Source organism: Periplaneta americana, chromosome 5, assembly GCF_040183065.1.
Source record: "Periplaneta americana isolate PAMFEO1 chromosome 5, P.americana_PAMFEO1_priV1, whole genome shotgun sequence".
NCBI classification, from domain to species: Eukaryota; Metazoa; Arthropoda; class Insecta; order Blattodea; family Blattidae; genus Periplaneta; species Periplaneta americana.
The window spans coordinates 141413415-141430891 of record NC_091121.1 but is presented as its reverse complement, the minus strand read 5'-3'; the positions used below and the strand labels follow the sequence as shown (position 1 = coordinate 141430891).

The window sequence follows — 17477 nt, the reverse complement described above, 5'->3', positions numbered from 1 at the left end:
ATTTTCTCTCTTCCTTTCTTTTTTCTTTCTTTCACTCTCTTTCTTTCCTTTTTTCTCTCCTACTCTCTTTCTTTCCTTGTTTATCCTCTCTTTCTTTCCTTTTTCTCTCCTCTCTTTCTTTCCTTTTTTCTCTCCTCTCTTTCTTTCCTTTTTTCTCTCCTCTCTTTCTTTCCTTTTTTCTCTCTTTCTTTCTTTCTTTCTCTCTCTTTCTTTCTTTCCTTCTTTCTCTTTCTTTCTCTCTCTTTTTCTTTCTTTCTTTCTTTCTTTCTTTCTTTCTTTCTTTCTTCGTCTCTTCCTTCCTTTCTCTTTACAGTCCAGTAAGAAGAATATGAGATAGGCCATGGCGTCTTAAATAACGGAATAAAAACCAACGGACAGACATACATGCTCTAAGAGTAGTTTTTGATCAGATTATGAGTTGTGCGAAAAGTTAAAATATCATTACATATAATATTTAATCTGGACCAATAAGATGTTTGAATCGATATGTCCAGTCCTTCATCATAAATTTTGAGAACGGTAAAGGTTAAAGGTAGACATCGATGTATGTTTTTACTTTCATTAAAAAAAAAAAATGCAAATTTCACATATAATAAACCTAATACATATTTTTTTCATCCAGTGTAAGCCTCGGTTATAAATTTTATTTTCTAAAGTCTAAATCGCCGGTCTCGACTTGCAATAAGCTACTAGTTTCGAAAATCTGGTGATGACTCTGCAACTGAAGATGACAGACTATGTGTCGATTCATAATGCACAAAATGCTCCGAGTCTCTCAGACTCTGCATAAATGGCAAATGAAAAATTCAGTTCAGTAGGTTAATACGCACTCGCATCTCTCTGAAATGTGACGTACACATTCGGGGCACTTACAAGAGAGCAGCACATTTTCTTACAATGCAGACTAAACGTCAGCGAGACCTCTTCATCTCTTTGCACGTCGACTTATTTATGGAACGCTTAAAAGCTACTTTGCTGCTCTCTCGCAGTTAAGCCCCACAGACTTCGAAGAACTAAGAGAACATCTCCCTCTATCTCCATCTTTCCTTTCTAGGTACTCTACATCGAACCCGTAATCTCGCACATACAAATCTCTCTTTAAAGAAATTAAGACACTCTTTGGTTTATTAAAATCCTCTTCGGATGTTCTGGAGTAAACATGAATGTGCTGCAAACTGATTTTTTTTTTATATATTAATGTGGGCTCCAGGAAGGTCAGACTACACACACGTTCGTTAACACATTGTTTTCTTCATAAAATAGAAATTGAAGTCAACTTTTCAATTATTTTATCACATAAATTGGCAAAACATTGACAAGATATGTAGTTGGAGAGAATATTATTTCAGAAGTAGGCTAAAAGCGTAATGAAAGAGGTCTCGGTATTAATTATATAAAATTGAACAGGTGTCTGAATAAGCACGCTCATTATTTTACTTGAATGAAGTGACAGACATGTCATCCAGCAACAAATATACAGAATGAACCTTAAGTACAGTCCCGTCGCTCTAATTTCTGGCAGTCAATCACTTTGCAGGTCGGCTACATTTAAACGCGTGCGTCTTGTGATTCGCTGATGAAGATGTTATACATTTCTTAAGGCTGGATAAATACTTAATATAATCGTCCGCCATTTTGGCTCTTTCGTTGGCGTTCGCAGAAAGCACACGAGGACATTATTTGCCGCTCAATTATTTGCTGAATTACAGTGCGTTTGATTTATTATCATAGGAGCTACTGACATAATAATATTTAACGTGTGGCAAATAGATCCCTCGTCTGGTAGCTCGGCAGCGAAAGAACAAAAATGGCGAACGATACTACCTACCTAGATATTATAGAGCCTTGACTTCCTAAGACGCCGGGAATAACAGCGTCGCGACTATAGTAGGCTATCATTAATTTGACATATTTCAAACAGAAAAGTTTAGTACAATTTTCCTCGTTTTTGCTTCCCTTTCGAGATAAAAATTATTTTATTTGAAACATTTGATACAGTGTTTTGGGAAATTCATTGATTTAATCCCCAATATGCTCAGTCAGTTTAAGAGAGCAGTATAAACTAATTGCACAAGCCCTTAGGAAAAAAAATCCTTCGAGGTCCATGAAGAGGTGCACTGTGTTGCGTCTGAAGGCGGCGAAATTAGAAGAGCGGACATCGTGGCTCTAGACAAGACTAATAGTAGAGGCTTTATACTGGACCCAACTGTTAGATTTGAGTTGAGCCAGACCCAACCATCTGAGGTCAACAAAGAGAAACAACAAATTTATGAGCCTACTATTCCGTATTTTCGAGAAAAATATCAGATGGAAGGCACCTGGGAAGTACATGGTTTAATGATCGGAGCGAGGGGCACCATCCCACGATCAACTGTAAACACTATCAAAACATTTGGCATTCATGACATCGTTCCAAAAATAATTACATCAACCATTAAAGGGTCTGTGGCAATTCTGAAAAATCATTTATACGGAATATCATAATCCTCCCCTTTACTATTTGTTAGTGTGTGATTGTTTCAAATATATGTACAAATTTGTTATTTCTTAAATTTAAGCTCCTAGTTCACATTTCAATTTGACTCATCTATTTTACTGTAATCGTAATTATTCTTATATGTGTGTTATTCTGTCTTTTTGGCAACCCAGGATGCCTGGGCAGACTATTTCTTGGAAATAATTATATATATATATATGGTAATGAATGATTCAGTCTCCTTTAAATGTGGAGAAAATTAATTCGAACAAATGTAACATTGGAAAATTCCTTTGCAGAACGAAAAGTTACATTTATTCGGATCAAATTTCTGCACAATTAAAGGATAAAACTAAAATACTTTCAATAATTTATTACCATAATACACTGCTCTCTTACGCTTTCCCAAAACACGCTATGACGTTTTTCATACAGAACAATTTTTATCTCGAAAAGGAAGCGAAAATGAGCAAAATTATTGTATTAAGGTTTTTTTTTTGTTTGAAGTATCTAAAAGAATAATCTCCTACAATTAGTGACATTACTTACGGCTCAACCTGTATTGTTGCTCTTAGACGTATGTGATATTGATTTGGATACTTGGCATGAGCGAAATTGGTGTTTCGTGCTGGCACTTCTTAATGAGGCAACTACGGAAAAATGAAAGCCATTAATTTTGAATATTGGTTATTGCAAAATGGGTTGCCTAAACTAGCTCTCATCTTTGTCACCATCGTGAATAATGCACCGTACCTTTACATACAATGTATCCGGTAAGAATTCAAAGGTAGTCGACTTGTGGCTGTTGTAAAAGTTGAATTTTGCCTTTAATGTGACTCAAAAGAATGCATATCCTTAAGAGCTTCTTGAACATACCAAACCACGCGAGAAATTGTTCAAAATAACAGAATTGTAACTAGCTTATAAAGTAATCATATAATTCAATTTTTTATCTAGTTTGAGTGGGTATTTAAATTCGATATTTTTTTTTTTTTTTTTTTTAGATCTTGTCTTTGGTATGTCTTTAACTTTCTGTTGTATTAACATTATATTATCATGTATTTCCTTTTTATCATCTGGTTGAGTGGAAAAGAAGGCCTCACGGCCTTAACTGCGCCGGAAAAAATAAAGCATTATTATAAATTGAAAAGCAGTAATCAGACTCCCACCTTACATACACCAATGTAAGAGTGTCATAGGACACTCTCCGATGTAAAATTTTAACCTAAAATATTTCTGTGTCAGAGGCACTACTGTTAACATGTTTAAGTCTATGTTACGATAATCTTTTATGTAATATTTTAACTTCAAATGTTACTGAATAATTTCAAGGAAAAATTGTTCAAACCTGCTTTACAGGGAGCTTCTACCTGAAAGCCAGATTTGCTTAAAATGTTACTGTTTCTTACATGCCCCTCACAATGCAATGTTTAAGCCTATATTACAATAATCGTTTTTACGTCAGTTCCAAATTTTTTAACTATACTCCGTAAGATTAGATGACTATCATAACCCCTGAAATTGTGGAAATATATCGTACATGTGTTTTCCTGAGTCATCCAACACCGTAAATGGTAAGAGCCCGGTGATCCGTCGATATAATTTCTACTCAAAAAACTGGTACAACTGTAACACAGGTAGTGCCCTGAATGAAATGTTTAAACCTATATTACAATAATCTTTGCTGTAAAATTTAAGTTCACGAACATTGCTAAACTGATGTATACTGTATTTATTCAAAGATAAACCACACATGTTAAGCCAATTATACAGTGTTCATAGATTTGATAAGAAACGTAAAAAATTATATATTACAGTTATATGAACACTAGTGTTCATATAACTGTAATATATAATTTTTTTTATGTTTCTTATATTGTACTTGTTTAGGAGTAAGGAATCTGACCCTGTAGTGCGCGTTACATTTGAGCCGTTCAGAGCAAGAGTGGTGTAAGTAAAAAATGAGTAATGAGGGTTAAAGTAAACATTCTGTAAAATACAGATAAAGTAGCAATTAATATTCAATTTATTTAAACTATTAGTAGTCAGTGGATAGCACGAAGGACATATTAATTGCTACTTTGCACTGTATTTTACAGAATTTTTACTTTAATCCTCATTACCCAATTTTGACTTACACCACTTTTGCTCTGAACGGCTCATTTGTTTTAGAGCAGGGTTCTACTGAAGGACACGTGACAATGTATACTCCGTGCACTTGTATACCCATGCCAATGTTGTCGGACTAGTAAACGGTAACACAATTCAGCAAAAATTCATGCAAAGATACGTCATGTTTCTTCTTCTGTTTCCTGGAATTTAACTGTAGACTTATTTTCACTTTAAGAGACTTGAGTCCTTCCATCTAGTTAATGAATGATCCATACGTCTTCGTTTAAGTGTGTACTGTACCTATTATTCAGTAGTAATTTGGGGTCCAATCTGGCATTCGCCTTTATTTAGCTGAAAATTAATTATATTCGATCGAGGAAGACCACGGAAAAAACCTACACCAGGTTGATCGGCACCGGGGACCAAATCTTGGACCTCGAAATGCGATTTTAGTGCGTCACCACTGAGCCACCTTGCTCGGTACTTTCAGGTGTTGTATTTCGTGTCATATTATCCCTACTTGATCCTATCTGATTTCCTTATCCGTTGTCATCTTTATAGAGTAATGGCTTCATGCAGTGCTTGTAAATATTGCAGAAAAATGACCTAAAATAAACAGTTAAAAAAATTTTATGCTCGATCATGCCGAAATGTAGTAATTATACACCTGGTAGCAGCCCTTTAATGGACCTCTTTAATGTGCACCTATTCATTAATGTTCAGGTTTTCCACCAATTAGAAAGCACCATTGTAGCAATATGAAAGCGCAAGTATAGATTATTCTCGGATATGCAATCGAAAGACAACTAGCGAAACGTCACGGAGGTTGGAAATCCAGTACTGTCGCAGAAGGTTATGTTCTGTTACTATAATAATTAGTGTTAATTGTAAATAATATTCAAATAAATTCAATTTGTCATCTCGTTTTTCAATGTCTAAATCAATTTCCAGGTTATATCAAGATTAATGTTCATTTTACTCTCTAGATTATATCTAGGTCAATGACATTTGTTCCTCGGAAAAATCAATACTTTCGCGTCTGCGAACATCTCACAATTTACGAGATATTGCACAAGGTCACTTCCGCTCCCCAGTCAGATAAGAATAATATGAATACTTATGAATAATTTCAAGTTAGGAATATGGTCAAGCATAAAAAGTCGTATGAAACTTGCCTATAATGGTAATTAAGACGCTCGTATGAAAATTATGAAACGAGCGCAAGCGAGTTTCATAAACATATTCGCGTCTTAATTACTACCATTATAGGCTCGTTGCATAATGTACTATTCCGATTCTCCTGAATTCTTTCTTCCTTTTTCTTCATGTAAACTGTTGATATCCATAAAGTCTTTTCTCACTTTACAATGGACAGACATACAGTATAACTCAACAGTTTGAAATAAATTCATGCTGACAAATGGTTTCTAGGCGTTTGGAACACTGTAAACAGTTTTAAAGGAACGAAGAGTTGAATTCTACAAAAAATACCGACAGCTACTCTATGCATAGTATTAATACTAAAACTTTTCTCGATGGTTTCCGAGTTGAAATTGTTCATTACTGAAAATGGCTAAAACGATGGCAAAGTGAAAAGTGTCCTGAAAGAAAGCCAATAAAATCCACAATATACACGGGTCTTATACGCCTTTTCCCGTACCCAATCTCCATTTCCAACGCTCCTCAGCATTTCAAAATGACACCATTAAGTTTTCTTTTATTCTGATCTTACCATTTCCTCCCTCCTTCCTACCCAAATGTGACGACGCTATGGTAGCTGTTCATTCCAAAACAACTTGGCGCCAGTAATGGAAGTTATATTTAAAATATGAAAAGAAGTTTTATGCTCTCAGAGGAAGGAAATATGTTTACATTTCGTATTCGTAAAAGATTTCGTATTATAATATAAAGTCCATTTGTTAAGCATTATAGTAGTCATGCATAATTTATTGTGCAAGAAGTTACTTGAACTAAAAGGAACTAAGCGTTAAATTGCAGATTCTTAATCACATGCCTATTTCTTATTAAGAAGAGATTAGTTTCATTTACTCCAAGTATAATCTTAATATTCATGGTGAAATTTCTTTCTTACTCTATAAAGACGTCTTCATATTGAATCAATAGAGAAAGAAACTATTTAAACTAAATGAAATATTGATGATCTTTGCAGATGAAAGTTATTCACCGTCTTAAGGGGGAAGGTACATCATTGACCTGCAGAAATTTACTGCCATTCATTTTTTTTTATATCTCGGCTACTATAAAATCTAAATGAACAAAACTTTTAGTGCTTAATATACATACATTGCACTTTATAAAACACTATTCAAAATATTAAAATAGCTAATAATTACCTGTAAAATATCAAATTTGCATAATTTTTTACAACCGTAAAGCTTTTACATAATAAAATACACAGTTAATTAAATACCTGCAGGATTCTTTTACTGGAATGTTTTGAAGACCTACATCAAAACCATAGTCTAGGATTTCTTTACCTATTCATTCAGGAAATATTTTTTTCTTCACTATTACACTTTTACTACGTCATACTACTTTTCACCAATAAAACGGTACGAAAGGACGTCTTTCAACCAATCATGGTTGCTTATCGCACAATTTTATCCCTTCCCTACCAATTGTTTAATTTTATGCATCCCTAGCATTTGTTTAATTTTATCGCTTCCTTAGAATTTGTTTGTTTTTATCACTACCCTAGCATTTTTTCTTTATTTGTCAACATTTCAAACTGAAAATTCTTTACGGTATTATAAAGCATGCTTTGCGATCGCAATTTTTTCCCGTATAGATATTCAACTGAAAATTGCAGCTCCGTTCAAACATTTTGGTAAAGGTAACATTAGAGAATAGAATTTCAGTAAGTCAATTAATATTTTATTGTATTAGAGTACTTTATTTCTTCTAATTTTTATATACTTTCTTCTAATAATGTAGGTAATAATCAATTAAATCCAATTCGAGTTTTAATTTTCTCTAGATAAGTCAAAACCTCTAGTGAGATTACTGTTCATAAAAACAACAATCTAAGGACGGTGTGATTTAAAAATCTAGAACGCAGGGAGTTTAAAAATGCCGTCTGAAAATTCGATAAGAGCGCAAATACCCACAAAATGTTATACAATGTATTCCATACATATCACAGAGTATTTTAAGGAAAAAAAATATATTTTTTGAAAACTTACTCATTTTTCACAAAAAAAAAATACCATCCTCTCCCCTTAAGGGGAGGCAGAGGTGAATATTTCAAAATCCACAAAATTTATCCGATTTGTTTCAAATTGATCATGGATACTAAGTATGTTATTAGTAATGGACATACCAAGTTTCAACTTTCTAAGTACTATTAGTTCTGTAAATATTTAATAATTTTATAAAACTTTATATCGTTTGATATAAAATGCTCCATGCATCATATTGTAAAAAATTTTCAATATTTCTTTTTATTTATATGTTCAGAGAAGGTATATAAATAATGATAAGTATTGGTTTATTATGGGAATAATATAGTAATACAGTTATCTTGGTTTTAATTTCATGCTTTTAAGGGCACAAAATCAAAAACTAACATCGGAATATCAAAGTAAAGATAATAAAAATGGAAAAACCCAAATTTTCATTTTTTCTTCAGTTTTGTTCGAAAATTTCACCTCTGCCTCCCCTTAAAAAAATGTACGTATAACGGTGACATTGATTTCCAAGGATCTAGTTTTTCGCTCTCCTTAAAAAAAAGCAAAAGTGGAGTTATCCAACTTTCATACCAAGCTCCTCACTTAAATGTGCGTGATACTTAGAAAACATTCTACTTCTATTTTTTATTATTATCATATTTCATGCTTTGTGAAATGTACTTGGAGAGCCCTGTGTCCGATATCAAAGGTTTTACATCTTTTGAATTACCCTCTATGTAAGATGTGATAACGGAGACAAGACTGGGTAATATTGCACATTAGTAACAACCGTGCGATACCGCCGTCAACCCTAAACCTGCGTATGAGCTTCAGTCGCCTATTATGCTTCTGCATGACACGAATAAAATCTGGTCGAATCACGTTCCTGTGAGATATTGAGTTCATACAATTAGAGTCTCTCCGAGCAGGCTGCTGCAACCCCTGATACTTTATCACGCCATAATTTGAAGAGTTCTTCCAACAAAGAGCTATAACTAGTTATGGTCACAAGAATGGTCCATTTCTCTCATCGTGAATTGTAGCTTCCATTTTACTGCAAGCGAGAACACTTTACTGTGATGAACAATGAGTGTGATGGAAGGGACGGACGAAAAGTTAAGATGATATTCCAGTAAGCATGCAATAAAATAAAGAACAGAGGGGAGGAAACTCGTAAGTGATATTTTTCTTACTGTTACGACAATATACGAATTTTTTCTCGCGCAATTTCAAGTTAAAAGTACTTTTATTTTTTGCACTCGACAGTATAAATACATATTTATTATATCTCTATGTGTTTTCTAGAATTCTTACGCGCCATTCTGAACTCCGCCGCTATACAAACTCTCAGTAAATATACTGTACAGTAGTATCAAGTGAGGAAAGTTTGTGAAAAGTACTTGTCTGGCGTCTAGTGTTCTCATCGTGTATGGTAAACTACACCTGCGTGTAGGATTACGTGAAGATAAAGCATGTTATTAGTGGTTGGATGATAAATCACCGTATACTCGAGAAATTATAACTAGATTGGGTTGCGTAACAATGCACGTTACCAGGTGCGAAAAAGGTCTGTGCTTCGTTATATTAAAGTTTCTATAATTTTGTTGTAGAAGTAGCAGGTATCTAGTATACGAATGTGCTTAACCTAACGTAAGAAACGAACGTCATTTTCTCCTAAAGATTGGACTATTTTTATTGATTTCATTCGCATTAAATATGGAAATCATGAACGAACGTAGTAAATAATGAAAAATAAGTAATGTTAGTGAGACAATAATAAACACTGGTAAGAAATAGTAATAGCAATAGTAACAATAATAGTAATAATAATAATAATAATAATAATAATAATAATAATAATGAGATAAATTAAATATTTATTCTGTGATATATATAACCATTAAATATTGAGAAACTTGAAACTGCTACAGAGGTTGTAACTTTAATAATGGAAACTATTTATTTATTACGAATATACAAATTATACATCTGTGAAACTTCTACAGTCCTTCAATGCAGTAACCAGCATTTTCTACAACTCGTTGCCAGCGATGTGGAAGTCGTAGTATCCCTGTAGCAGCTCCTGTTCTGTTGATGTTTCTGATGGACCGCCCTACTGCCTGCAGAATATCGGTAACAGTCCGGAATCGAACATCAAGAAGTGGTTCCTTCATGTTTGGGATTAAGTCATAATTTAATTAATTTTTATTTATTTATTTAATCTGACAGGATTAAGGCCATAAAGCCTCCTCTTCCATCCTACCAGATAGCACATATAAATACAAAAAAGAAATACAAACACTGATGAAAATAATACAAATTAAATTAAAGTCCTATAGAGGATCAACAGAGTCAAAAGAACATTATAGAGCTCTTATCGAGCTAATGCAAGAAAAAAGAAAGAAAACAGAGATAGCAATGATGATAGTGATTAATGATAAATGATGATGATGATGATGATAATAATAATAATAATAATAATAATAATAATAATAATAATAATAATAATAAATTACATAATAATTGTCAATTTTACAACAGCATAGTTACAATATTTCCTATCTGTCATGGGTTAAGCCGAAGTTGCGCAACCTGACAGGTGTTCAACAAGGAATTCCATGAACTGGAATGTGATTTTTAAATTTAAATTTGAATTTTGATATTGTCCGACAGTCTCTGACGTGGTCAGGGAGAGAATTCCAGAGGCGTGGAATAGATATGCTGAAAGATGATGAGTAGAAGGATGTTCTGGGCAGAGGAATAGAGAGAAGGTACATGTTCCGGGTTCGAGGTAGTGAAAGGTAAACAAAACGAGATGCTAGGTAAGAGGTTGTGGAGGTGTGGATGATTTTAAATAGTAATAAGAGAGAGTTGAAGAATCTTCTTTCTTTAAGTGGACTCCAAGACAATAATTCTAGTGACGGTGTTACATAATCGAATTTTCTAATGTTACAAACGAAACGAACGCAGATATTGTGAATACGCTGTAGTCTATGGGCAAGATCAGTATTTAGATTCGTCAATAGAGAATCGCAATAATCGAAGTGGGGGCATAACTAAAGTTTGGATCAGGTTCTTTTTAAGGCTGAGAGGTAAATCCGGTGAATGTGGTGGATAGAAAACTACTTCTCACCCCCAGCGACGGTACAAATCAGCTACAGGGTACGCCGTATGCGCCCTTACGTTATCCTGCAAAATGATGGGAAGGTACTGCGAAACGTGTGGGCATTTTCTTCGTAACGCTGGTCTCAGATTATGCTCCAAAAATGACGGAAATACTGTGCATCAACATTTTGTCTTTGCAGGACGGTATGTGTTAGGGTGACGAAACGTGGCGAAACACAACCCCTTAGAGCTCTAACTAACAGGAGACTAACTTCAACTCTCCACAGCGCATGCGCTGTGAATAGGACGTAAGAATCCTTTTAGGGGGGAGGAGGGCAGACATAGACTAACATGTGGTAGAAGTGACAACAATAAACTCCGTCTCGTTTCGCTTTTGCAGCAATGTTGCCACTATTAAAGTTACATCCCACGTATTATTGTTAACGAGAACTGTTGGAAAAATATTCCTTTAGTCTATTCTTAAATTTGTTTGATGTCTGACAGTCTCTGACATTATTCTGTAGGGAATTCCAAAGTCGAGGAACAGCCACAGTGAAAGAAGATGAATATGAGGATGTTCGGTGGGAGGGAATAGATAATATTGAGGAGTGTTGTGATCGTGTGTCTAGATTATTGGTGTGTGGATAAATTTTGAAAACGAGATGCAAGATAGCCAGGAGTGGATAAATACAATATGTGAAAGAGGAGGGAAAGACAGTGGATTTGCCTACGATCTTCTAGGCAGATCCAGGACAACATTTCGAGGGATGGTGTTACGTGATCAGCCCGGCGAATATTGCAGACGAAACGGACGCACATATTATGAACGCGTTGCAGTCTCTGCGCCGAAGTAACGCTTAGGTCAGTAAGCAGAATATCACAGTAATCGAAGTGGGGCATGACGAGTGTTTGCACTAACATCTTTTTCAGGGAAAATGGTAGAAAGTCCTTCAATCGCCTAAACGAGTGGATTAGTGAGAATATTTTTTTTGCAAGTTTCTGCAACTTGAATATTCCAATTTTAACTTTTATCCATATAAATACCTAGGTTCTTTACTGATTCATTGAACGAAGTATCGGTGCCGTATACTTTAATCTGATACAAATTTGGTATGTGCATGACTCTCACAAATGATCTAGGAGCTGAAAAATCGTCGTTAAATAAGCGATTGGGGAAAGACCGAAGAGGAGAAGTTATAGTCTATTTTAACAGTTTTGTACACCACGAACAAATTCAATAAATTAATTTATCTATGAAATAGACTATATTCTATGTTGTGTGCAACGAATGCAAAGCTGTGTTATTACCATATACAGGGTGGAAGGTAACCTTTTACAATCCTTCTGGGATATACGAGTATCTCGAATTACGACATACAAGAAAGCCTAATAATATTCTGTTCCCAGAAGGGCGGTTTTCGAAAAAAAAATGGTCTTTTGTAACTTGAAATTATGATTCAGTTTTTCATGAAATTGCTCAAAATTGGATTTTTATCTCATGTAGGATGATGGAGTAAGCTATGTATGGCCATGTTACAGCAGTATTTGCATGGAAAATAACACAGATTTCGAATAAATCGCGGTAATAGCCGTGTACACATTGCATGGGAACAGGGCTGTGACACGCTGGCAACACTGTTTCTTACGTACGCAAACCATGTGGCCGAGCTAGGTGTACGGAGCGGACGATACGCTTACACTCACTTCGTCATTAGTTGCAGGCTACGTGCAGTTCGAAGCAGTTGAAACACAACGAGATGCCACAGTTTTCTAATCGTGAGTATCTGGACATGTTATTAATTTGTGGCGAAACTAGTGACAGTGCCGCTGCAGCTGCTCGCTTATACCGTGACAGATAACTGGATCAGGAGTGTGAAAGTTGTAGACACGCAACTGGTGGACACTTTGAACAATAAGACACTGTAAAGAATGTGTATCATTTTCATTTAGTTTCAAAGTTGTTTGTATTGTAATTGAGTTGGAGTGACATTAACTGTGTGATCCTGAATGTAAAATAATATTGTATTTTAGGGACTAATTTTGTTTTATGCATAATTTTTCATTCTACTGTATTATTGATGAAACTGCTTTTAAATGTACTAAAACTACGTGTTTGTTCGTACTAAATTTAGTGCTGAAACGATACAATAACGAACGTTTCATCATAGATAACGAATAACATAGTTCATGTAATTAACATGCTACGATTACATAAATTTTGATTTGACTGCATTCTCAACAGATGTTTTTGTTTACAAAACGGTATGTGTGTACATCTTCTCAAAACCCCTGCCAAGTAGATGACTGGAGCGGCATTCATTATGGTGGGATGCAATGATTTCGCGAAGTAATTACTGCTGTCTACAACGTTGCAACATTCGTTTTCTTGAATTATTACAAAAAATTTGGTCGTATGAAAAAATATTATTTGACAAAACGTTCCCAAATGACATGATCTGTTGTGTGTGTGAAGGATTGCAAAAGGTTACCTTCCACCCTATATAGCAGCCGTAGCGAAAATACGATCGTGCGCCGAGCCACTGTGTAACCTGCAACGTGCATAGCACCTATGGAAGGAGGCGGACACCCGAAGGGGAAGTCAAGCAACTATCTGACTTATTAACGGATTTTCATTTTCCTTTCGCCAAGCATTTAAATATAATTTTATACAGTATAATGTTACAAATTAATGTTTAGTACGTGTAACGAAGAAATAAATCAATAAAAAAAACATAGCATACATTATCACAACCTAAAATTAACTATCTTCAGAATCTCTCTGGGACAGAGTTTCAAAATCAGGAATTATGTCACTAACTGCCAGTCGTAGTTCATCACGAAGATATTTGTCATTTGGTTTTTACTATTTTCATTGTTAAAAATAATTTTTCACAAACGTAAATTGTAGCGAACATGGTTTCAACAGAGCAAACGAAAGAACGAAGCTTCGGATATTTATTTTTGGCAAAGATTTGAAAAGTTCAACAAGTCCTTATACGTAGCTTTCATTTAACATCACATTGTAAATCTGTGCGTTTAAATTGAAGATCTAACCGCATTATTCGTACATCTGCTGAAAAATGATCGACGTACAGAGATGATGTTGTTGATGATGATGATGATGATAATAATAATAATAATAATAATAATAATAACACTTAACCTTTTAATGTTTCATGAGCAACATGTAGCATAATGCCGCTTTATGTTATACAACCGTTTCCCTCGTAATACTTGTGAACAAATCATACATTTGATATTCTTATCACATTGGCTTAAAAAATATGCATCCTCCCATCCTACTTGAAACTTTCGTTTTTGTAGCGGTACATGGTTTCGAGAGAGACATTGCGACGATACGCCACTCGCAGGTCAGTGAAAAATACACATGGAACGGAGTTTGACTCCAGTGAGTAAGAGGGTGGGGTTGGGGGAAGTAGGAAGCAAGAGAAATGCACAGCTATCACGGCGAGCTGCAATGTGTTTGCGAGTCACATTTTCGCCACGGCTGCTATATAGAGGAATGCATAATGATCTTAACGGAAAATTTGTAGCTAAAAGTTAATGAATCGGAATAACGTAAACCGTTTATAAACATAGGTCACTATAACTGGACTTTTAACAGCTTTGTAGTTTCGTCCCGCTTTAGTGTGGAATATTATTAAAATCACCCCCTTCGTATAACTCCCCCCCATTTTGCTTAGTAATCCTACGCCCGTTGAATGTTTTCAATCATCTTCGATCTCTTAGTCCGTCATCTCTTATGCGGAACTACACAGTTTTCATCATGCACCCTGGAAGGTAAGCCTCCCTCCCTAATACATTATGTAGAATGATCGATCACCTTTATAATATTTGCAGAAAGGCTTTGTATGTTGTGAATAAAGGGAGAGGTGAGGGAGGAAACAGGAAATAGGGTGATGAAATTGAAAATTTTGAACAGTTTTTATGATGCTTAATAACTATTGTGTTTCGCCATTAGTTCATAGTGTTATTTGTCACCGTACTCACGATGACTTTCTGTGAAATCCTTGTGTAATATAATATAATATAATTATTTAGATTTGTAAAAGAATGGTGCTATTAAAACACACCGTCTCATTATTCATGTCACGAAGGTATTAAAAAACCCACTCATCAACTAGAGACGATATTATTATCCATGATCATATGCTTACAGCGCTTTACATTCTGTAATCCCAGCTTTAGGAACATGCAACGTGTGATAACAACGCAGACTGAAGTAATAAAATTATGCCACAAGTCTGTCCCCGGCCGCTAACCTTTTACTGGCAAGTTTGCTCTCATAAAAATATTATGAATATCAAACTTTTGTTTAATTTCTTGATCTTTCTTGCGAGTAGTTGCTATGGAGTCAGTTCTTGCATATAATAGGTACGTCAGCCGTGGCGAAAGTGCGACCCACGAGCACATTGTGGCTCGCAGTGCATTTCCCTTGCTTCCTACCTACAACTTCCACCCTCTCACTCACTGGAGTCAAACTCCGTTCCATTTGTATTTGTCTCTGACCTGTGAGTGGCGTATCGTCGCAATGTCTCTCTCGAAACCATGTACCTCTATAAAAACGAAAGTTTCAAGTAGGATGGGAAGATGCATTTTTTTCCTGGCAATATGATGAGAATATTAAATATATGATTTGTTCACAAGTATTACTAGGAAAACGGTTGTATAACAAAACGGCATTATAAGTTACTACGTGTTACTGAAGAAACATTTAAAGGTTAAGTGTTATTATTATTATTATTATTATTATTATTATTATTATTATTATTATTATTATTATCATTATCATTATCATTATCACCATCATCATCATCATCATCATCATCATCTCTGTACGTCGATCCTTTTTTAGCAGATGTACGAATAATTCGGTTAGATCTTCAATTTGAACTCACAGATTTACAATGTGACGTTAAATGAAAGCTAGATGTAAGGACTTGACAAAAAATGTTGAACGTTTCAAATATTTGCCAAAAAATCAATATTTGAAGCTTCGTTCTTTCGCTTGGTCTGTTGAAGCCATGTTCGCTACAACTTACGTTTGTGAAAAATTATTTTCAACAATGAAAATAGTAAAAATGAAATTTAGATCACGACTGACAGACAAATATCTTCGTGATCAAACGACTGGCAGTAAGTAACATATTCCTGATTTTGAAACTCTGTCGCAGAGAAATTCTGAAGGCAATTAATTTTAGGTTGTGATAATGTGTCCTATGTTTTTCTTGTTCATTTCTTTCTTCGTTAGACGTACTAAATGTTAATTTGTAGCCTTGTACTGTATATAATTTTATTTAAGTGCTTGACGTAAAGAAAATGAAAAACCGTTAATAAGTCAGACAGTTGCTTCACTTCCCCTTCCGGTGTCCTCCTCCCTCCATAGGTGCTGTACACGTTGCAGCTTACACAATGGCTTGGCGCACGATGGCATTTTCGCCACGGCTGGGCTACGTGCAGATAATTCTAAGTGTATAAAATTCTTTCCATATTATTCTATAATTGAATCTGAAGGCGTTTCGATTTGCTGTTGGCCTATAATTTTGCACATAATTTTTGTTACTATTAAACTTAGTCCAACGTCTTTTGACTAGACGGACTATAGTTTTTCATTTCATATTATTCATTATGTAATGTAAATGAGGAAGTTCAAATAATTTACTATTCTTCATTCCCTGTATGCTAAAACTTCCATACAATAAGGAAGAGCAGGAAATAATATGCCAGTGTATTCAGAGTAATAGTAGATCAAGTAATAGAAGAGAACAACTCTAGGGACCAATGGCGAGCCTATGTGAGGGCGGCAATGAACCTCCGGGTTCCTTAAAAGCCAGTAAGTAAGGTAAAATCAAAACAATGGCAAAGCAATTAGTTAAAACATACGATGAAAGAGTAATGGAACGGAGAAAAATTCTCTCCGGCGCCGGGATTTGAACCCGGGTTTTCAGCTCTACGTGCTGATGCTTTATCCACTAAGCCACACCGGATACAACCCCGACGTCGGACAGAATTGTCTCTGATTGAGTTCCAACTCTTGGGTTCCCTCTAGTGGCCGCCCTCTGCACTACGTCATAGATGTCTATGAACATAGGACCGAAGTCCACATATGTGCTGAGGTGCACTCGTTATGAGTGACTAGTTGGCCGGGATCCGACGGAATAAGCGCCGTCTTCGGTCCTATTTTCATAGACATCTATGACGTAGTGCAGAGGGCGGCCACTAGAGGAACCCAAGAGTTGGAACTCAATCAGAGACAATTCTGTCCGACGTCGGGGTTGTATCCGGTGTGGCTTAGTGGATAAAGCATCAGCACATAGAGCTGAAAACCCGGGTTCAAATCCCGGCGCCGGAGAGAATTTTTCTCCGTTCCATTACTCTTTCATCGTATGATGACGCAGAATATTTGCATGGAAATATCATATGTACTTCGGTACATTGAAATAATATAGTTAAAACATGGTTTGCAGCTTCGTCGTCCTCAATAGTTTATAGTTACTGTACATTAATAGTGTACATATAATACGCTGAAGTAGTTATACTATATGAAAGTCATACCCATAAGCGATGTATTGTAT

The 17477-nt window shown here is 35.3% G+C and overlaps 1 non-coding gene across 1 annotated transcript; it reads left to right on the top strand.

The window, feature by feature from the left end:
• Positions 1-17182: 17182 nt before the first annotated feature.
• Positions 17183-17254, top strand: TRNAY-AUA (transfer RNA tyrosine (anticodon AUA)). The gene has a single exon. It is a non-coding gene; the product is annotated as a tRNA-Tyr (tRNA).
• The last annotated feature ends 223 nt before the right edge of the window (positions 17255-17477 follow it).